The following is a 23,863-nucleotide window of genomic DNA, read 5'->3' as shown; positions in this document are numbered from 1 at the left end:
GGCTGTGGCTGACACAAAGATTTTGTGTCTGGAATTGAGGGGTGGAGAGAGGGCAGAAAAGGTGTAAAAGGAGCTTTGAAATCCACATCCCCAGCACTGATTCAGCCGGGTGCCACCGCAAGGAGCTTCCTCGCCGTCAGCCCAGCTGCCTGGGCACGTATTTCACCCATGCACCAGCTGGGAGCCAGGCTCCCCCTGCCCTACCCGCTCTTTCTGTCGCTGCTGCCTTGGGAGGAGGGATGGGCTCTCCTTCAAACACGCCGCCAAAACACATTTTGTTACTTTTAGTCATTTTCAGGAGGAAAAGTCAGGTGCTGGAATACTCTGTTGGGAGGGGAGCTGGTTCAGGTGTCCCAGAGCAGCTCTGGTCCCAAGGTGAGCACCAGTGCCTCTGCCTGGGTTGTGGGAAGCCAAAACCTCTGGGCAGCTTTATGGAGAGGGGTCTCACAGAGATCCAAATTGTGTTGCTCCTCCTGTTGCCATGGGGATGAGAAATGCTCCTCTGCAGAGATGGCAGCACACCGGGGATGGGGAGGAAGGTCTGAGGCTGCTCCTCTTTCCCAGACACTGTACACCCTCTTCTAGGAGGAAATTAGAAGTTTGTTTTCCTCATATTCCTTAAACACTAGGCAAAAACCTCCTGAGAGCTGTATGTTTCTCCTCCCGGATATCCATCCTGCTAATCAATAAATTCTACAACTGGTGATGGGAGGATGATTTATGGCACAGTGCAGTATCAGAGGTACACTGCTTTGTTCATGTATTGACGCAATATATTACGGAGGCAATATCCTGCAGTGATACATTGATTCAAAACATGGTCGTAACCAGCAGCAGCGTTATGCAATAGCCCTGTCTACCTGTTTTTCTTTATTTTTTATGTCCATCAGATAAAAATGTTCAGGATGATGCCATTATGGCATTGCCAGTCTCCTCAAAAAGAAAAGATCCTCAGTTTTATGAGAGTCACACTTGGACCAGCTGCACCCTTCAGCCGGTGCCCTGAAGATGTTGGATTCTGTCCCCAGTGAGGGCAACCAAATGGTGTACACGGGCTCTGGCCACCACCTGCTTCACAGCTGGATGGACCAGGTAGCATTTGCAGCCTGGTTAACGGGAGGCTTCTAATGCCTCTGAAGCAGAAGAGGCTGCCTGACCCAGCCTGTTGTATCGGCACGGTCTGTGTTTGCTTGCTCCTTCTTCTCCCTGTCAATGATGAACAGTGTTTGTTTTCAAGTGGTTTTGCTTTGCCTCATTCCCAGCGAGCCAAGTGCATTGCAACCACTGGAGTATATCGAGCAATAAGACTACATTAAGAAAGCCTCCTAGGGAAGCCAGCGTACAACCGTGTTGAAATTAGACAACATATTGTACAACACAGCCTCAGATATTCAGATGAACATTTTTCCTTGAGGTCCCGTAGGCACATCCAAGTTTGAGCAGCGAGGAGTACAAACAGCTGCAATCCTCAGGAGCCAGTGGGCACACTGCTGTCACCAGCTACTGAAGTGTAAGTCAGTGACTGTGGCACACCTTGAGGAAAAAAGTCTGCTACCCAAACAAAATATGATTTCTCATCAGGGAGTAGAGCAGTGGCTTGTGGAGGAGGAGCAGGATCTGACTGCCGAGTGCCACAAGGAGATTTGCAGAGGGGAATTCACTGTTCAGGTATTTTTCTTGGATTTTTTTTTTTTTTTTTGTCTGACTATTGGCACAGATGTACTGGCATGCTCTGATGTAGAGTATTGCTTGCTTAAAAATACTAACGACTTTTTGGGGAGAAAATAGCAATGAGGTATATGCAATAACTGTTCAAAGCTTGTCATAAATCCAATGAGCTATCAAATAACTAGACTAACCATACGTCTAAGTCCTCAGTGTGCCTCTCAGATACAGTGTTTGCTTTGGAGCAGATGGAAAACTGAGGAGACACCCAAAGCTAAAGGGAGTACCTGGCATCTTTTCTAGGGACAGCATAACCAAGCATCTTTGGACTGAGTACTTGTAGCAAGGAGCCCTACAGGATGCAGCTAATGGCATTAATGAATTCCCCTTCTCAAAAAACACATTTTACAGAAGAAGAAGCCAAGAAAGAGGGTTTGTTAGAAATCTTATTTCTTGAGTGAGATGCAAAGACAGAAATCAAACTGTGGTCTAGAAAAGGCTTGTTCAGGATGCTTACCATGTGTGCCCAGCAAGTACTGCAGCTACTGTTGCTCCCAGTTTCGAGGGGGTGATAAGAAATTCATGTGGTTCTGGCTGAAGGGTCTCTATGACAAAAAAATGAGAAAGAGCAAAAATTCCCTTTTTTCCATAAACTGAAAGTGGATCAATGAACTGAATGCTCCTGTGGAGGGTGATAAAAAGATCCTTAGTAGCCTGGATTGCTAAGGAAACACGGGAAATAGAGCAAAGGAGATGAATTAGATGTTATTAAGCATCTGAAATTTTCTTCATTGAAAAGGGGTCTAGCATCCAGTTACCAAGCAGGGATCCACTTACAGTACTAACAACTTGTTGGAAATTTTCAGACTACCTAAGAAATTCTGGTGCAGATGTCACCATCTGTGTCTATTTCTGGCTGTGTTGCTGTGCAATTAATCTCGAACTCTTTCTTTCTCACCCGAAGAATAGGGTAGCAATAAGTGAAGATAACCACATAGTACTTACTTCTACAAGGACATTAGCATTTTCAAAACATTTCCTTGCTGGAGTCTCAAAATATAATTTGATATTAGTTATCATTTTCTCAAATGAGACAAAGAAAATGAAAGAGCAAGAAACAGATTTGTGGCTGAAATTTCATCTTATCACCTTACAAGTCGTGTCAGAATGTGGCACAAGATACTGTATATCCTTTGCAGTATGTCTTGATAAAAGTTTCATGTCTATTAGGTACTTGGGCAACTGGCCAGTGCTCTCTGCTAATTGTAGACGACAGAACATTTATTTTGTAATAGACTTTGAAGAAATCCCTCCAACTTACATTAGAAGATGGTAATGAGAGTAGGTCTGACTTGTGTTTTGAAAAAAAAGAAAGAAAAGAGGAAGTAGTACGGATGCTTCAACTTCAGAAGACATGTATCTTCCAATACATTTTGCTTTGGTTTCGTCATATTTCCAAACAAGAGATCAGGGAAAGAATTTATCACTTTGCTGAATGCTTCCATTCTGGAGAATAGCCCTTAGTGGCAGAGCACAGAAAAGAAACATTACTGCCCGTATGTGCTGAAAATGATTTTTAACCAGACAAGAAATCATTGAAAGGTTTCTTTTTATGCAGAAAAGCCACTGAAGGTACTGCTTGTCTAGCTGCATTTGTGTGAAGTAGGTTTTTGCTTGTACTCTTTTGCTTGTTTTGAATTATAGCTCTCTGGAGCTCTACATACTATGACTATTATTTTTTTTCCACAGTAAATTCTGCTTAAAGTGGAGCAAACTTAGATCTTCAGCTCTTAAAGGTTCTTTGTTCCCTGGAGACTTTTCATGGAGTCTTTGCTTCCTTTGAGCAAAACCTTAAAGATCAGACTCTAAATAGTGGGGCTACCTAGTCAAACATTGATACAGAGAAATCTGCCCCCATCCTTCACTGAGCGGTGTGCTGGAGCGTGGTGGTGAAGAGCAGCATCTTCTGCCGGGAAGGCAGAAGGCTGCTCACCGAGGAGGATTTTGCCTTTGCTATGGCTGCTTCCACCAATATCATCAGCTAAAAGAGGCCATAAGACAGCCCTGATTATGTCTCAGTCACTGACAGCCATAACAGCTTGTATATACTATTAAGCAGTTTGTCACACATCACAGTATGCACTGAAAATATTGTGATAGATGCAGCTACTACTGTATATGGAGCTGTCAGAAAATGGGGAGATGCAGGGACTGTGCCTTCAAAAATACAGACGTTCCCAGGCTTATTTCATCTAGCATGTTATTTTTCAGTTGAGAAGCAGTGTAATTCTTATGGAATTGTTCAGTATTCTTCCCCTCACCTTGCTTTCCCCTTACCTTTAAGAAGGAAAGAGTAATCTAGCTCAATAAATTCACCTCAGTTGTAAGAGAAAAAGGTCACTTGTACACAAGTTGTCTTCAGAAAGTCAGAGTTTCAGTAACAACAAACAGTAAGAAGCAGGACCATGTAAAAGGAAGCTTATCGAGGGGTGGGTTGTTGCAGAAGAGGAGCACTGAGCTATGGACTACAAGAAACTACTACAAGATTCAGAACAGCAGGTTCAGGTCCCCGGCTGGACCTCGGAGGATCCCAAAGCAGGATCAAGTATGTGCACACTGTTTCTGATGAGTATTTGTCTAACCTACAAAAATAGAAACTCCACTGTCTCCTCAGGCAACCCGTTCCACTTCTTTGCTGTCAATATCATTAGACAGCTTTTTAGCAAATCCGACTTGTATTTTTCCTACTGCTAATAAGACCTCTTACTTCTTATCCTATCCATCACATGTATAGATGGAATATTCCTCTCCTCTTTGCAGTCCTTTAAATATACTTAGACTGCTCCTCTGACTCTTCTCGCCTCTAAGTTAAATGACCTATTATTCCAATTCTTCCCGCTGGTGTGGTTCTCTTGACCTATGATTTTGCAACTCCTTTCTAGACTCTTTCCATTTGATCTGCGTTATACTTTAAGAATGCTTATGGAGACTGGATACTTTACTGTTAAACTATTTCCCAACAGAGAGTAGAGCAGATAGACATCAGCTGTCCAAAGCCAGGGAGCAGCAAGGGCAGCTGCTCCTCAAGGGAAGGGGAGGCAGGAGCTCGGCCATGGCCTCAGTTGCAAGCCAGGGGTGCAGACCAGGTCTCGCAACCCTAAGGGTCAGGTCACCAAGTAAGTGATGGTGATGAGGCAGGTCCAAGGTCAAGCTGGGAAGTTAAACCCGCAGGTCAGGATCATCACGGAACACAGCAAGGCACAGGCATGGCTGCAAGAGAGCTTGTTGCAATATGCAATGTGTACTGATTCTGCTTTTTCTGTTATCTTTTTGTAGAAGGTGTTGGTTATCACCAGAATAGGATGATAGAAGACTTATTCATGCAAAAACAACATACTTTGTTACAAGGACTCATTTTTACAGAGCACCATTGGAGAAAGAAGTGTTGTCATTTAACCTTAGAATATGAAAAATATTTGACTTAAAGTAAAAATCTTAGAGTCCATTTCTCAAATGCAATGATTATACATATGTCTCCATACAATTACTCGGGACCTCATCTCCTCTCCCCAGCTTCTCTCCAGTACAAAATACCCATAAATGACTAATATGGCATGGAAAGCACATTAAATGGGAGTCAGACTTTGGAGGTCATTATTTAGAAAACACAAATCCATTTAGCCAAACAGACTGATGTTCCTGTTGGACTAGTCAAGTGAATAGGATTTTATATCTGATGGGCTTCCTCAGATCTGCAATCTGCGTGACTATGCTTCTTCATATTTTTCTTCTAGACAGACCTGCTACTCCTATACTGTCCTGCCCTGCTAAATGCTTACAGCAATGTGGGATGTGTGCACTTACCACAGCGCTTACTTTCCATTTTAGCAAATAGATAGAGCAGTCCTTACAGCTCTGGCACGAGGCCTCAGGTATCTCATTCCTTCTCAGTGATTCCTTATTTACTTTCCTTTGTGAGTTCTTCCTCCTAGAAGGCACTCCCTGCCGTGTCCTCAAGCAGCAAATTCATTTGTACGATGCCAAATGGCATAAAATCAACTGGTGTTCTTCAGCAGCCACGAAACCAACCTGAGGCTTTATCAGCAGGCCAATGCATTTGCACCTGAATTTGGCAGGAGCATCAATATGCCCATCTACCACCTTCTATTATAAAGACATTCTCAGACTTTCTACAAATACCTCATTCTTTAATTCAGAGGTAAGTTGGTCTTGTGCTAAAATTATCCTACATAAACTGCTTTATAAAAAAACTCAATGATTCACTGCTGTGCTCTGAACTGCAGTTATCCAGCTACTTGAAGATCGAGTTGATAACGACTGGTACCTAAAAATGTTAGAGCTGAATTTATTGACGTGACTATCAACTGAAAGTCCCTAAATCAAATAATTTTGGTTGTCATTTTTTGTGTCTCTAAGTAAACAGAGACACTGAAGAACACTATAGCATTCAGAGGTAAGCCACAAGAATGAATCAAAATACGGACAAATGATGTTCAATGAAACACTAAAAAGGCCACTATGAGGCAACTTAATCACCTCCTGTAAATATCAGCACTGGAACATAATACGCTAATTGTCCTGGTTTCAGCTGGGATAGAGTTAATTTTCTTCCTAGTAGCTGGTGTAGTGCTGTGTTTTGGATTTAGTATGAGAATAACACTGATAACTTGCTGATGTTTCAGCTGTTGCTGAGCAGGGCTTACACCGGTCAAGGACTTTTCGGCTTCCCCTGCTCTGCCAGGGGCACAAGAAGCTGGGAGGGGGCACAGCCAGGACAGCTGACCCCAACTGGCCAAGGGGCTATTCCAGACCATATGACATCATCCTCAGTACAGAAATTGGGGAGAGTTGGCCGGGGGCCCACGGCTTGAGAACTGGCTGCACATCAGTTGGCAGGTGGTGAGCAATTGCATTGTGCATCACTTATTTTTTGTTGTTGTTTTGTTGTTATTATTATTATTATCATCATCATCATCATCATCATCATCATCCTTCCTTTTCTGTCCTATTAACTGTACCTCAGCCCACGAATCTGACTTTCCGCCTCCCCCCTTTCTCTCCCCCATCCCACTATGGGGGGGGTGAGTGCACGGCTGTGTGGTGTTTAGCTGCCTGCTGGGTTAAACCACAACACTAATGGAAAAGACCTACTGAGAAACAAAGACTTGTTGCAGCTAATGGATTCAAATGGACGTGACTAGAAAGGTGTGGTACAACTACCATAAAATAATTTTCCAAGGGATATAGATACATTCTCAGTCTTCTGGAGGTACTAGTTCCAGCACAGATTCCCAGGCTCTGTGTGGGACCTGTGAGATTCTGTCAGCAGAGCAATGAAGGATGTCAGGTTTGGTGTTCTGTAACTGACCTCTTCCACTGTCCCATCTTAATCCATTGGTCTTCATTTTTTCCTGGCTTTAGTCAGTTGGTACAATTGTAAGCAGTGAAAAGAACTAAATTTTCAAGTCTGGAGTAGTGACACTTTTGGGTATTCATTCTTGCAGAGAATATTGTTCTATCAGTGTCCATTTTACTCCAAGATTTATGATATTTAATAGGGAAGATGACTTATAAGGAGAGCTATTCCCACAGTGAAACCTGTTTGTCCTAAATGATCACCAGAGTTAGGAATGATTATGAAAAACAGCAAAAGATGATGCATTTTAGACCTCTTCTAAGTAGTAAGCAGAAGATAGGCAGGTGGTGTATGACTGGCAGAGGAAACGGATGCGTATGTAAGCTGTTGCATCATGGCTAACAGGAATATAGGATAGGAATAAAGCAGCTTTGCAGACCCCCAGCTCAGTGCCGCAGGAGAGGCAGGAGGGGCTCCAGGTGCCGGAGCAGAGATTCCCCCGCAGCCCCTGGTGCAGCCCATGGTGGGGCAGGCTGTGCCCTGCAGCCCAGGGAGGTCCACAGGGGAGCAGATCCCCACCTGCAGCCCGGGGAGGACCCCACACCAGGGCAGGGGGATGTGCCCTTTATCTTGACCCTCTTCTCTTGAAGAGGGGGACTGAGAGAGCAGCCAGGTGGGCATCTGGCAGTCAGCCAAGGTTAATCCAACACACCTAGCTAGGACTTTCGAGTTCTACCTATGGATGCCTTTTAACATAGGGCATTGCAACGTATAGAATTTCCACAGGTGTAGTCAAAATAATTGCAATTATCAATTCTTTCCATGCCTTTACATATTCCTGTTAGTTCAGTGTGTTGAGCCAAATCACAGCAAAGAGACCTTTAGCAAAAAGCTTAGTAGGACCAATTTGTCCTTGCAGTATACGTCTAAATGTTAGACAACTTCCCAATTCCCTCACATCGTGTGCTACATGGCTGCTGTGTTTAATTACGGACATTAATACATTTCTCAGTATGAAACGCACTTGTGACTTTTACCTTAGACACTAATAAGTTGAGTTTGATAGCAGGAAAAAGAAAAATCTCAAACACTGACATCGTTAAGGTTAATAACCCAGTAGTTTACCAAAGAAGCTCCATACCCTAATTTGAATTGATTACCTAAATAGTTTCATTACAGAATGCTAACTAAATCAAGCCCATTGTTTCACAGTGACCCAGAGAAATTACTTTGCTGTTCTATTTATGAAGGTAAAATGTCTGTACACTTTGAAAGTTACTTGTGACTCCCATTACTTTGTTAGGTAAATTAAAAAAATACAAAATATTTAAATAAAGAAAGAGTCCAAGGATAAAAATGAATCTTTATAATTAAGAGGAACAGAGTTCCCAGTTAACTAATCCCCTCAAATGAATTCAATTTAGACTTAAGTATGCCCTCCTTTTATTGAAAAATTCTTGTAACCCTGAATTTGGTGTGGAATTAATTTTGCGGTGGCATGGGAAAGCAGATAAATGGAAGGATTGTTGAAATATTGAGGGTTTTTTGCTGAGAAGTTAAAATAAATATTTCAAATATGTTTATGATTTTTTTTCTTTTTTGCATGGAAATGCAGGCAGACATCTCCCACACACTGTTCACTAAACAAACAGAAGATAAAACTGCTGTCAGGGCAGAGTGCCTGCTCAGAGCTCCATATGCAACCCTGAGCCCAGGATAAGGCAGTGGGGAAGGGGGCTCACACGAAAGCCTGGAAGGAGAGGTGAGGCTCATGGTGCAAGGGGCTTCAGGGTGATAATGTGTGGATGCACCAGCATTTATATGCTTCTGAGTGAGCACATGGGGGGAATTACCTGCCTGTAGGGATCAGACAGAACATAAATTTATGTGAGGGAGAAGTTAGGTGGTGAGATAGTTTTGGGGGAAGATAGAGAGGGCAAAAGAAGATGGAAATTACATGGGCTGAACAGTAGGGCCACAGCAATCTCTACTATGCCACTCTTCATGTAAATAAACCACTCCTTTCATTGAGTATTTTTTGTAAGAGCTGGGCAAAGGGAGAAGCTAGTGGGAGGAGGGTGAGCAGAGAAGGGGAGGCAGCAACGGCAGGCGAGACAGGGTCATCCCTATCGCACCGCTGGGGTGGTGCTGGAGATGACGCAGGGAAACATCCTTCTGTTTTCATGCTGCGGTACATTGTCCTTTCCTCAGAAACTTGTTCTCAGGTGGCTCATACAGATGTTAAATACTGGCTGGAGCCTCAATGTCTCTGAAAGTGCAAAGCCACGTGTGTTAAAATTCAGTGGCTGAAACTAGTTAGAAAACCACCAGCATTTAATTTCCCCATCTCTGAAATAAGCAGTCCTGTAGCCTCCTTAAAACCATCTTTGTACAAAATAGCTCTTAATTATGCTCTGCTCACTGGATTTTGTGACGGACTCCTCCGATAGTCCTTGCACTAGACTGCAATGGCTTCACTCTGTTTACGAAAACGTCGCCTGCTGGGAGGGCATGTGAAAGCTGAAGGCATTTAATGAAGGGTCTCTAGCAACCTCAGAACAACAGAGTTTTTGTCTGCTTTAGATCACATTACACAACCTTCTTTATCTCATTTCCATTTGCATCAGGGATACACCAGCCTGAAGAGTGACCTACTTTCCCTGCAATATTTGCCTTGCTTTTAATTATAGCAATTATAGTGCCCTGATCACTGGCATAGTACCCAGAATGTTGACTTTTTTTCTTAATGTTTTTGTTATATAGATTACACAGACTCTTTGCCAGCATGTTGCCCTCTAATTATCCAGCTGAAGATGTTGTCTGTGCCACAGAGAAGCAGGAGAGCTTTGTGTGGGGGATCTCTGAAGATTTCTCGGGAGGCTGCTGTGCAGCAATCGTTATGCATAGACTCCTTCAGGGGACAGGTAGTGCTGTATGATGCTCTTAAACACCCCCTTCTTTCTTATATTGTTCTCCCCTCTCTTTCAGTGCAGCTTTTTTAGCAAAGTGTATAACACAGATAGAGCTGCCTGGAAGCCATCAAATGGTTGGCACATTTCTCAGCCTACGTGTCACAGAACAATTTTTTACTGGTTTTAGATAGATGCATTAGGAAGATTTTCTTTATGAAGTTCTTTTATGTCTTTTTATTAACTAGCTTATTAACTCATTTCTGTCTTTATTCTGTCTTTATTAACTCATTTAACCTGAGAACTAACCTAGGCTAATGATATTATTCAACAACAGAACAGTTTGTGTGCGCGATTCAAGAGATTAGGAGAGTGAACCAAGCTGAGCATAGTAAAGCATGGTATGTAACACCAGAGAAGAAAGGAATAATGCTCTTCTGATTCATAAATTGACCCCACATTCCCTGGTTTCAGAGTAATGAATATTTGGGCTTAGAAAAATATAGTAGTAAAGATTACTTTTGCCAAAACCATAATTTTGACAGAAACATACCATAGAGGGAAAATATTCTTACGTCACAAAGATCATAGGAGTGATTGCATGGCTTTATTAATAGGAAACTGTTTCAAGGACTTCCCTCTGGTAGAAAATGCCGTTGTTACTGCATCAAAACTCCCCCCCTTCCCCAGTCCCAGTCCTTGCATCTGCTCTGTCCTGATTCTTTATAAAAGGATCTCAATTAAACCACGAACCAGAGGCTTTTTTGCTGAGAGGTGGATGAGATCTATATTGTGCCCTGGTCTTGACAATCAGAAAGCCACTGGTGAGCCCAGACAGGGAGGGCACATCTGGTCACTGTCTGATTTTACAGGGGCCTTTTCTTATCATCCTTCTCTGAAGAAGACTCTACATATGTATGTAAAAATCCTTGGTCTCCTACTTTATTACAATATTACTGGGCAAGAAACAGTTAACTGAAATGTTTTAATATTCCCCAATATAATTGAAGGATGTATTAAATATACTATTGGAGCCAGATCAGAATCACTGGTACCTCTACACTGTCTAACAATTTAGATCCCCAGTTCATCTCTGTCCCATAATTGCTCATGCTGCAGAAATGTTTATTTGCATATGGGAACTCTCTTTTGGAATGAGCTGAGGTGTTCCCATTAATAAATACACATGAAAACAAAACCCATAGTTTGCTTCTGAGGGAAGTCCAGCCCAGGGACTACTCCCAGTGGAGCATGGAGGAGCCAGTCCCAGGCTTGGCTCCCTCTGCCCCACCTACTTCACTACTATCATAGCAATTTTTGCACCTCCAAATACCAACCTGCCCTCATACCATGCCCCAGGACATACATTGCATACCCAGTATTTCATGCTATAAAAATATCATCCTGGTGGGCTAAAACACAGCCCACATAATTTCGGAAATTTGCATCTGCAATCAGCTGGACATAAAAAATACCTGTGCCTGATGGCTAAAAGGATACCTCATGCAGCCCAGGAGCAACCCTAGGTTCTGTGCTTTACACTGTGCACCCGGCTGCTTTCCTCTGGAGGGGGCTCCAAGGCACTCTGCTCTGAGTTGCTCCACACCATGTGGCCAGGAGCTGAAAATCATTTCTGAGAGTGAATGGGTTTTGTAGTGTAGGTGCAGCCAACGAGTCCCAGCTGAAATCCTGTCCCTGTGCCAGCTCTAGTTCTTAGGCAAGATGAGCAGACCCTGTTTGTATAATGTTAGTCTTGTTCTGGCAGCCCCTGGGACAGATCTCAGGTGCACCAAAATATCTTGCTTGGGGAAGGCAGGTGGCCTAAAACTGCCAGGTCATGTAGAGCTCAGTATCTCCTGACAAAACCCTTCAGGTCCTTCCTGAACGGACATCCACAGCTGCTCTCATCCCTTGCCCACCAGTGTCCAGGCTTTCACAGGGAGAGGAAGGGGCAGTTGCGGTGAGCGCGAGCTGTCCCGTCAAACCATCCAGTTTCATGACTTGCCAGACTTCTGCCCCCTCTCCCTTCTTTTCATCTTAATTTGCTTTTATAGCAATGAACACGTGCACATTTCTCTACGTGTACATGCCGTGCGACATGTTTCCACTCATCGCTTCATGGGCACAGCCAGTCCCTTGGTTTTTAAGGAGTGATGTTATATAATAAACATTCAAATCCCATGAACACGGCAGGAGGTTCCTGACAGTTGTAATTATGTTCCACAAGGCATGAAGTTCTCATTGTGCTCTGTGTTTTTTTTTTTTTTCTTTTTTTTTTTTTTTAAGCTGGAAAGGCAATTTTTTTGGTTGATTTCATCCTTTTACAAGCTGAGGAGGTGTATTCCTTTGGGGTGCTGTGAAAGGTTGACCGCCTATGCAGATATAAACAGGGTGTGGGGATTAACAGGGGATTGAGAGGACATGGCTTTCTGCAAATATAGCAGAGCAAACACCAATTTTAAATAATGCTTTTCTTCACAAGGTGCTTAGGTAATGTCACAACACACACATACAGAGTGGGATAAATCCTGTTTCTACCACAGCTTTCTTACCAGAAGGGAAAGCAGAGCCTTTACAGACCCCACTGTTACCTCTACACATTAACTACCTGTAAAAATGCAATTAAGATAATTGGCTATGCAAGGGTTAAATGCTAAAATATGTCAGAAAACTAAATTATTAAATCGCCATCTATACACACAGATTTGGTCTGGTTTAAGTAGCGTGTGTGTGTGTATCATCTTTCAATTTACTGGTCATTTCCCTTTCCCTGCTTAACCGGTTTATGAGTTATTTAAGCACCCCTGAAGTAAATAACTCTCAAGACAGTGCAAATGTCTTGCTTCAGTTTCATTAATCCAGTCTAAATTTAGCCCATGTTTGAAATACTACAGTGCTCTTTCTGGACAAACCTTATGTATTTGAGTGAGATAGGCCAATCTCTCCTTTATTTATGGATATGATTTCATTTGCTACTAAAATAAAGTTATTTTAGACAAGCACCGGTAACCAGACATACTTGACAATGTTATTTAAGATGGGGACATTTCAAAGAGATAGGAAAAGTCTGAGTTATGAATTTGACCCTTTTGTTCAAGGAACAATCTTTTGTGGAAGATCTTGTTATTTCTTCCCCTGGATGGGGAATTTCACCACTGCCAGAGTCCCTGCTCCTCATCTGCTTTACCCTCATGGGCTCACCTGGGCTCGACAGGTCTAAGTTCTCATCATAGAGAGCCAAAGCAATTTCTTTCAAAACAGTGCAGTATTTATTCAGTGGCGGGGGGGGGGGGGGGGGGGGGGGGGGGGGGGGGGAGCTGACTTGTATTTCTTTGCAATTCGGGGAGTTCTGCTCAGTTCAAATCCAAATTCCCTAACCCCAGCTAGGAGGAGGTAGGAAACCCTTGGAGCCGTACGTCTGAGTCTCTCCGCCTCTCACTGCTGCTGCCCCCATGCTGGTCTTTTTTCACTAGACCAGAAAATCTGATAGATTAGTGACCCTCTGACTTCAGGCATTGACCTAGAGAGAAAAGAAAGCTTTGTTAGCCTTGCCTGGGCTAGGTGACCAGCTCCCATTTAATAGCTATATTGTAAACAATAATTGCTAACATTTTCCCTAGATGTACTTCATCTCGGTTATTATTTTACTTCTTTTTTTCCCCTCTCTCAAACTCTAAAAGCCTCCTTTTATTTCACTTTATGCTTTTTATTTTTATAAAAGTAATAAGTTGCTCTCAGTCAGCACAAGAGTTCTGGAAGAAGTAGGGGGGGGAAAAAGAGAAAGGGACGAGAACTAGAAGAGTCCTGAGCACAGCCTGGGAATGCTGGGCAGCTCTAGCTCAGCATGCAATCAGAAAATATAGACCTTGATTAACATGGCACCCAAAACCCAGAGAACAGTGTAGATCCTGAAGCAGCTTTCAGAGACAAAATGGTATCTACTGCAAATCTTTGGAGAGAGCCAGCCCTAAGAATTGTTCTCCACACGTCTGTCTAACTTAATTTTGACACGAGAGGAGCCCAAGACAATTCAAAGAGGCTTGGAACATCTAGTTCCTTTGTCACTTCCTCTGAAGTTTTAATGGATTCTCCAGAGGGAATGAAACTATGGGAAAGAAGACAGGGAAGGTTAGTTTCCAAATTAGTTAGATAGCATGTCCTAGTCAGCGTATATCTTAGCTCTGGCCTGGCTTGTGGCTGCACTACAACAAATGCTCTGCAGGCTATTTGACACTCATGGGCTCTATTAGCTCCGTGTTGAAAACCATCCTCAAGTGTGCTTTCCAACCTGGATCAAAGATGAACTTTCTCTGCAGCAGGTTTCCATTTCAATGGAGATGTAACTTCCATTTGGTGGTTAATGATCCTGCCACTCCTGCTGCACGGCAGAGCCAGAGGAGAGAGAGGTTAAGAGGTCTGTCAGGGGTGGCGGTGACTCGAGTCAAGCCTCTCAAGTTCCAGTGGTTTTTAAGAGAGCAAAGCATATACCCAAACAGGATGCTTCCAAGCTGCCTCCCCACAGTGTGCAATGATTTCTTCAAGTCAGTAGCTGCTGGCATAAGACTGCTAAATGGAACCCAATTTCTATAAGCCCACTTTTTCTAAAGCCCCAGTGTTGGCAGGTGTTTTGAAGAACTACAGATAATATGTAGCTAAAAAGAACCTATAATGGTATGGGTTACTGTAAAAAATTTAGTACAAGTTTGAGATGGATGTATTACTCATTAGTGACGTTTCTTAGACCAGTAGCTGGAAAACTTTTACAGCCCTTCACATCATCGTATAATGTCTGTCCCCACAGGTTTTTAAAACATGCTTTAAAATCTAGCAAGGCCAGAATGTTTGTCATTCTTTTCTCTCATTAATTTTTTAAATATTTTGGAGCCCTTACTAATACCAGGCAAGGCATGGTCACTGCTGCAGCATGAAGTTACTTCTGAAAATGATGAATGCAATGGCCATTCTCTGAGAAATAAAGATGTTCCTTGTGCTTTTGATGGGAACATACACTGTAACATAAGTAAATCTTGACTAAAAATAAGAGCTTCACTCTTTCTGTACAGAGATTGAAATAAGTCATAGGAAATACCTTTTTATGTCTGGTTTTCTTCTCCCCATTCAAATTAATGGCACATTCATTGACATTGGTCAATTTTTACATTCTTTATGCCTCCCCATCACCTTTCATAGTAAATAAGAGAAAATATAACTGTTCAGGGAAAACGTCAACAATTTAAAAGCTTTGCAATGCAGATATTGTGAAGGGAGGGGACTTCTCTCTAGCAGAGTGATAAATATTAAGATTAGATTAGGAAGGCAGACTGATAGCCCTTCTGTTCACACCTCCTGCAGCCCACAACATTTTATCCAATTTTCTCTCATCATCAACTAGTTTATAAATGAAGAAACCACGTACCTCAATATTTATAGGTCAGAGCTGCAGGTCTGTTTAATGACTTTATGAATACTGTAAATCAAGTCGTATCATAAACGATGAAGGAGACCAATGGAATAACAGTAAAAACAGGAGGAATTTATTGCCAGGTAGCAAAAAAAAAAATCTTTTAGATTAGTTTTTTCCCTCACCTAAAATGGATGAGTTGAGAGGACAGGAGAAGTACGATTAACATCCTCGGATGAAGCAGAGCCTTCTGCGGGCAGCCAGGAGTGATGAGATGAACCATTGGTGTGATTCATTTTGACCATTTTTCTTCCTGTCAAATCTGGTAAACCTGCCCTGGAAATAAACAGTGCAATGCCATCCATTTTCGCTAGAGGACACAGAAGGGAAACATAGCCAAAAGACCAGAGCGCCAAGCACTCGTGCACTGCGGTGTAGCCCTTTTGGAACAATTTCTTGCAAGTCCCTTAGCAGCTGACTATGAGCTTCTGTTTTAGGCCATTCGGTTTTGCTCCAGCACTTGCCAAGTTCACCCATCAGCTGCAGCAAAAGGAGTAGTGCAATACGGGTCTTCCTCTGTCTCGGGACTGTGTCTACCTGCGCGCTCTGAGCTACAGAATCACTGAGTAACATGAGTAACATGGATTTGAAGGAAAACTTAACAAGCCAAAATGGTCTGATTGATGCCTCCCTTTCCAAATAGGAGTTTGTGAAGAAAGGGGACCAGCTGACTTGAGGCATCTCCCGAAAACTCCTTTTCAAAACTCCTTAGGAGGAAACAACTCCCTGCAACAACATGGATGGTGCCTGAAGGACGAAGAATAGCATTTGCTGTAGAATTTTTGCTTGAAACACCCTTTGCCAGTTTGACATAAACATGCATAAGGCACGCGCCTGGCCCAGGTGTTTTTGTCTGAGGTAAAATGCTACAGGAATCATCTTGATTTTCATTTGCACTGCCTGGATTTCTGGGCCACTTCTATTGCTAGGGGTCCTTTGAATTCAGTATTTGCTCTTGCCCAGATTTTATGTTTGGCTCCCTGTGTCAGCATTCCCTGCTGGTAACAGGTAGGAAATGTTAGCAGGAACAGTTATATGATACTTTATCCTGGACATAGCATCATGCCTAAACCTTCCTGTCACTTCATAAGCCTTCATGGGTAGCCATGTAGTAGCATACCTGTGTCTTGCTGACAACTGCACAGAAGTGAGTGCCCTGGGAATCTTATAGCTGGTTTTGTAGCAGCTGTATTGTATGTTTTTAGAACTGAGTCTGCTTCTATTTTTTTTATTCCCTTTATAGAATGTGATTTAATTGTCGTGGGCAAGGTAGTGCTTATATCACCCTAGAGAGTAATAGTTGATGTAGTTAGACATGTACCATGCCTGGAAGGAATAAAAAACCTTTGCTTCTTAATTATTTGTCCAGAAGTGATTCATTCTGGTGGGTTTGGACTCCACATTTTTGAATACTAACTGCTGCTGGCCGTGGTTAGTTTCAGAACACGTTGAGGTCTGGGAACACTTAAACATCAGATTTGTTTATTGAATGGCAAAGCCAAGCTGAGGGATGTCATCCTAATTGGTCACAGTGGAATCATGAGACATTGTGGTTTTCAAAAGGGAACTGAAAGCTGGTGAAGTTTAGCTAAATGTGTGCAAGTAGGGTGTGTTCCATCTTTGTTTAAATAAGCAATGTACTGAACATTAAGTATGAGGTACTGAGTAGCCTTTAAGGAAGGGAGCCTTTTGCTTCCAAAGTGGAGCATGAATTTTATAGCTAATTACATCTTATTTAGAGAAAGATCCCTTAAATTTAAATTCATGTCTGGCTAAAAGTAGAAATTGCTTGTGCTTGTGAAATACAACTTTGCAATAAGAGCTGCTGAATGTTTATAGCAGAAATTTACTTTGGGTACTTAGCTAGCACATCTGAAAGATCCTTGAACTTTCTTGTGGGCCATGTCAGCACTGAGCCAAAAAATATATCAGAAGCAATTGAAAAGTTTAATTCTTTATTCTTAGTATATTCTTGCATTCCTTGGGCACAGGGTTGTATTATGAACACACTGGGCTTTGAGTATCTATGTAACTGAATGTAAACTTGAAGGTGCAAACAAAGGGGAAAATTAAAGTTTTAGGGTGACAAAAGGCAAAACTAAGGAACATTAAGCAGAAGAGGCAAGACAAATAAAAATTTTCACAGTGAGTTCTCCTAAACCACAGAATTTTCTCCCAAGTGAACCTGGGAGGAGAACAGACTGCTGAAGACATCCAAAGCTAGGCTCAGCCTGTGTACATCAATGCCATAGTGTCTCAAAGGTACCTGGGTAAGCAGTCAAGATACAGTTCTGTGCACACTGTTAATTCACAAAGAAAGAATTCTCTGAATATTTGACCTGTGAAATCAAAACTGGAAGATATTTCTGGCAGGAACAGAAAGCTATTATGCTGTGATTAACACCATTTGATGCTGGGACTGACAGTGTTGATGATCTCTATAACCAGTCTGGGCACTGGGAAGGAATGGACTCACTGAGTTAGCAGGTGACACTGTGCTGGGGGAAGATTTTGATGCGCTGGTGGGTAGAGTCGCCATTCACAAGAACCTCAATGGGGCCTAAGAATGGGGTGAAAGAAGCTGTGAAATTCAACAAATTAAAATACAAAATCCTGCACCTGGGACAGGAAAACTCCATGCAACAGTGAGGGCAGGGGGTGAGAGACTAAGGAGAAGCTCTGCCCAAAAGGACCCAGAGGAACCTGATGTACAGCAGGCTGAACATGAGTCAGCATCACGATGATGAAGGCTACCACAGACCGGCCTGTATTAGCAAGAACATAGTGGGCAAGTCAAGACAAGTGTTTATTCCCTTCTACTTGGCATTTGTGAAGGTGTGTGGGGGACACTGTGTCCAGTTTTTGGCTTCCCCACACAGGAAGGACATCAATAAACAGAAGAGAGTGTGCGGAGGGCCACTGCGATGGCTGGGGAGCACATGGTGAGTGCGAAAAGACAGAGGGGCCTGGGCTTGTTCAGCCTGGAAGAGACAAGGCAGAGAGTAGTCTAACCAGTGTCATTCACTATGTTAAGGGAGCTTATAAGAAAAGAGAAAGGGATGCCTTCCAAAAGTGCAAGGACAAGAGGTGGTGGTCAGAAGCTGTGGTAAGGGAAAAGTTCATTTGGATACAGGGGGAAAAATTCTTCCCATGAGTGTGCTTCAAGCATGGCACAAGGTTGTGTCAGGATGTCATGGAAAGCTTGGAGACTTTCAGCACCTGGTGGGAGAAGTCCCTGAGCCACCTCACCTAGCTTTGAAGCCATTCCAGAGAAGAAATTAGAAATAGGTACTAAATAACGTCAGTATAAGGAAGACAGATAAGGAGCTTTTCTTCCTCTTGGTCTCATAACAAAAACAAGGACTGTCAGTGAAATAAAAGGTGGTAAACTCAAAACAGATAAAAGAAGATTTTTTTTTCCTGTGTTATGAATTATTAGATAAAACACTGAAGTTACAGTTTCAAAAGATTTATAGAAGTGTCTGGAGAGTTACAGGGAAAAGTAGAATAACAGGAGCTTTATTAGGTAACGGTGCCAGAAAAGGGAGACTTGAAGAGAGATAAAACTCCACATTTTGGTTTTAAAGAAGTTCTAACCATCTGCAACTTGCATGAAGTCTATATTAGGGCAACTTAGTCCTCATTTGTTTGCTATAGGATGTTTTCAGCAGTCCCAGACAGGAATTTATGTTTTAGGAAATCAAAAGTTATTCTTTCCAAAGCAGTGAAAAAATTCACACAAATATTTGTAAAACAAGATCAAGCTTTTCCTGTAGAAAGAGATGATATTCACATCTATGGAATATATAAAAACATAAAAGTATTAACGAAGGCATCATCAAGTAACAGTCAAAGAAATTTTCTTTTCTTACTTGCTAACAGCCATGCTCAGGAATTCTCCTTTTTCCATGAAATAATTGATTGACATAAAAGGACTGAAACCCTTCTGTTTCATTTATGGCCAAGCTGAGACCATAAACCTTTGCTAGGAAATATGAACATTGGTGTTGCCAAACTACACACAAATGTAGTGTACTACTTGCAAACAAGGCCAGCAGACACTTAGTCTATGTCAGCATGAGCTTTGCCTTCCCCAAAATAACCTGAGTGCCTTCTCCTCTGAGAAATGATTCTGCTGACTCCACCAGAGCTCTGGGGCCCGGGATTGCTTCCTGATCCTGGATGGGGTTTCCTGACCCCAGGACATGTGGATAAGATCTGGGTCCTCAAAGCTCTCCAGGTTTATTGAGCTGGATTTTTCATTAGGTAGAGCCCAGGTGTGGGGGCAAGGAAGGACAAGGGCCCCAGTCTGCCCCCCCCCGACCACCACCAAGGGAACACCCCCTGGAGCACATTTGTCTTGGAGGTAAGAGCAGCCACTATGAATTATTCCTTCCCCCAGTATAAAAATATTTGTATATAAAAATATACTGCAATTATTACTCAGAGAATGTAAACATAGCAAATTTATGTATACATTTACATCTGAAGAGAGCATAAGAGGAATTTAAATGTAGACTAGGGCCATTTGGACAACTGATGCACCATTGCACAAATAGAGATTTCTTCCTTTTTTGTGTGTGCAAAGAATGGTACGGAAGAAGTAGAAAACCAGAAGCCGTTAACAAGTAATTTGATTAAAAATAACAGGCTATTAAAAGCTGAAAGGTCAAAGTGCTAGATTCCAGGTATATCTGAACAAGCAGGCAGAGGGTTTTGTTCTACTGATTTGCCACTACTACAACAGGCAAACTAAAAAAATGAAATCAGGTAGGCATTAAACATGAAGCACTGATGTTTGTAATTGGCCTCATGATGGAATACCACAAAAAATGTATCAAATTTCATGGTGCTTTCAAAAATTCTATCATTATCTATTTATTTGCCTAGTTAAAGGCCTCAGCAGAACAGCCCTGGCTTGCTTAGCACATTTCTACTGCAGATTACATAAAAAATGAAATTATAGGGAGCAGTAAATATCCAAACAGATATAAAAACTATGAGATTTAAAACTCACTGAAATACTGCAATAAACTGCTTGTAAGAATTCCCATGTTTCTTGTTGCATCAGCTCTCTGAAAAGATGCCTGAAATAGTTAAATTAAAAATAATAGAATTCAAACCACCTCAAAACTCACATGGGTATTCGGACCTTTTGCTCTGACGTTTGGGCATATTGCACTGGTTTAATTAGCTATCTAACAGCAATTGCCACACTTTAGGAAAGAGAACACTTCACAAGGAACAGGCAAGAAGTTTGTGAATGCACTTATGAAGTTTTGCAAACATGCCTGGAAATTAATCTGTGCACTCTCCCACCTCCCCTACGAACGATGTCTGTTCAGTCACACTACAGGCTCGGAACCACATACTTCACTTCACCTGAATGAATGCATCTTTTCGTAACTGGTGACTCTTTGGTTTCCCAAACATATTGTTTTTAAAATACCAGTTTCAGGGGAACACGTAGTATTGCTTCAAGCGGAACGAACTTTCTCTGATTGTTCTATTAGTGAATGACACACTATAGTAACAATGTTAGCTCTACTGAAAGATGAGGCAATACAGCAGTTAATTTTATAGCAATTTCTTCAGCTTTTTTGCTTAATAGTAGTGCAGAATTCTTTCATATCTAATTTCTTTTGCTCACCAACACTAGAATCTAGCATACACTTGTTTTACTTCTGTCATGTTCTCATTTGACCCATATCAATATCTTTTTATCATTCACTTTTGATTCACATTGACTTATGAGACTTTTGATAAACTTCAGGATGCCAAAGGTTCCCAGTTTTTACTGAAGATGGTCTTTTTTTCACAGTCCCTGTCCTTGTGGTGAGCATTCCCTAGAGAGAGACATTTCGGGCAATTGGAAGGCTCAACATTAGGACATGCAAATGTTTAAATTATGGCTTGCAGATCAATGACAAGAAATAGGACATCTATTTCTGGTAACATCGTAGATTTATAGTTATGAGTCAAGGCTAATGCAAGGTGAACTCCTCCCTTTATGATCACTGCCACAAATGCATTAACTCATCCGTGAATTTAAAAATCGACCTCCAGACAGTTAGTTGGCAATTTGGCACCTTGCTTTGATTGTATACAATTTAACAAAAGAACATCCAGCACTAATTCAACAGTAATATTGCTTCTGCCTTTCAGGAATGATTTATTCATTTGGATATGATGTCCAAATTGCATTTTCTTAAGGAAGGGTGTTTACTTTGTTTGCAGTTTATTTTATTACTTCTCAAGGACATGACAAAAGTAAAATTGTTGCTACTCATTATTAGCTTGAATGTCCTGAACGATAGTCTTCTGTACAGAAAACCCAGGGGGTGGACGGGGAGGGGGTGGGAGAGCAGCTGTTGCATCGTGCTTTCTGGCAGATTACAGCCTACCTCATCTGGAAGCTACTGTCCCAACTATCATCTGTACAAAACAGACAGGGGTCTTGAACACCAGCGCTGCAGTCCCCGAAGGATTCACCAGATCTTTGTGCTGCCTCATTCTTGCAGCTGTAGCATGAGCATCTCAGTGCTTCTCAGGGGTCACCTTGAGCTCCCTTTTAGTGCTGTAACTGCAGTCTCGTGCTGTTGTACTGTTACAAATGTTGTTCACCGGTGAAACAGCCTTGGGTTTGTCCAACCCCTTTGGTAAGCTCTGCCCCAGCTACACTGATGTACAGAAATGTCCTTATTCTCATCCTAGATGAAAAGGCTTTCCATTCCTCACCATCACCTGCAGTGGCGATGTAAGGCATGACGTACCATTACGTACAATGTTTTTATTGTCAGGGCATAACTAAGAATTTTGACAGTGGATCGCTGCAGTTATATTTTCACATTAACGATATGCTTATTGTTATTTTTAAATCACATAGCATATGTGTTTAAGTGTCGGACACTCCCTACATTATTGATATTTCAGCTGAACTGTCTTCTTAGTTATTAACCCTTTGCTCAGTTTACTCTTTCTGGCTGGGATTTTCACTGGGTTTAGCCTTTTGCTGCCTAAATCCTGTGGAAATTCATGCCTATCTGGCTATTGCCACTAGGACTGTCTTGGATGCGGGCATCCAAGTATGAGCTTACTTTTTGTCATGCTTTGTAGCCATAGCCCTGCTGGATATACAGTGAAGAACATTTCAGAAGGATATTATCTGAAGAAGATACCTGCCCTACTAAGGAGGTCACGCAGCTGTAGGTCTAAGGTGTAAACATCTCTGTAGTTGTGGGTCTCGCATCTGCTCAGTGAGTGCTCAGCTCTCCCAGCATCATGTGCTGGGTCTGCATAGCTATCTGGACCTGAAACAACCAGCTGTGACTGCAGGTATACTTGATGAGAAACGGTATCTTCTTGGACTTAGTTCTCTCCCTTTGTTTGCAGGTCAGGCAGGTAAGTAGTCCTATCAGTGAAAAAAAAAAACAAAACAGGTTATCATTGCTCTCTGACTCCAGCAAATCAGCTGTCCATGCTGGATGATATAAGGTGGTCAAGCAGGCATGCTGTCACTTAACCATAAGCAGTGTTAGGATTTCCAGAACAGCAAACAGTGCTCCAGAGGTCTGCTGGGGCTATCACTGTGACATATGACTTGAGAGACCAAGCTATAAATGTGTCAGCTAGACATATTTATGCTCATTAAGTAAGAATTGATCAATCAAAGAGGGGAGTTAACAGACATCAGTGTAATATGGATGATGTCTCATGATGCCTCACGATGCTAAGGTGATCCAGCAACCTACTATTTACAGTGTGAGTGATTTGAGGTTTTCCTTCCACTGGCTTCCACAGACAACCAGTGGGGTGTCTCTGCCCACCGGTCTTTCATTCGGGCTCATTAAGCATTTGATGGGAGGCTAACTGGCAAGACAGTTGAGCTACCGATTCATCTGGATAACTAAACTAACAGTTGCTGAGTGGTGGTGGATAGTGTTTAGCTGGAAGAGTAACAAGGCATTACTGCTCACACAGCTCTTTGAATGCCAGTCTGTTCAGTGATGCTCTCATCACAGGAAAAGCTGAACATTGCAAGAGTTTTAGTCTGGAGAAGACTGATATTTCTGCTGGTTTTGCAGGGCTGGTGCAGGTAACTAGCAAGAGGACATCTGAAAGGGTGCTGCGTCCCAAACAAGGCAATTCCTGTCCTGGAACTGCACTGTTGCTGTGCATGTTCTCTTTCTCCAATGGCTGCATGTGAATAGAGAAAAACAAGAATGTTTTCACCCAGGAGTACTTTTGTTTCTGTGGTTGATTAGCTCTGATGCTGCTTATGTGGCAAGATAGAGGAGAGTCCCATAAGAATAGTCATGGTGTTTCACTTGAATCAGCTGAAAGACAGGTTCAAACCACCTATAATGTTATGAACAAATTTCATAATATTACAATTTTCAGAGAAGGGTTTTCATATTTTTTTTTAAATTTTGGGTTTTTTTTTTTAAGAGA

Source organism: Egretta garzetta, unplaced genomic scaffold (assembly GCF_000687185.1).
Source record: "Egretta garzetta isolate BGI_Z169 unplaced genomic scaffold, ASM68718v1 scaffold504, whole genome shotgun sequence".
In the NCBI taxonomy this organism is placed as follows: Eukaryota; Metazoa; Chordata; class Aves; order Pelecaniformes; family Ardeidae; genus Egretta; species Egretta garzetta.
This window is presented reverse-complemented; position numbering follows the sequence as displayed.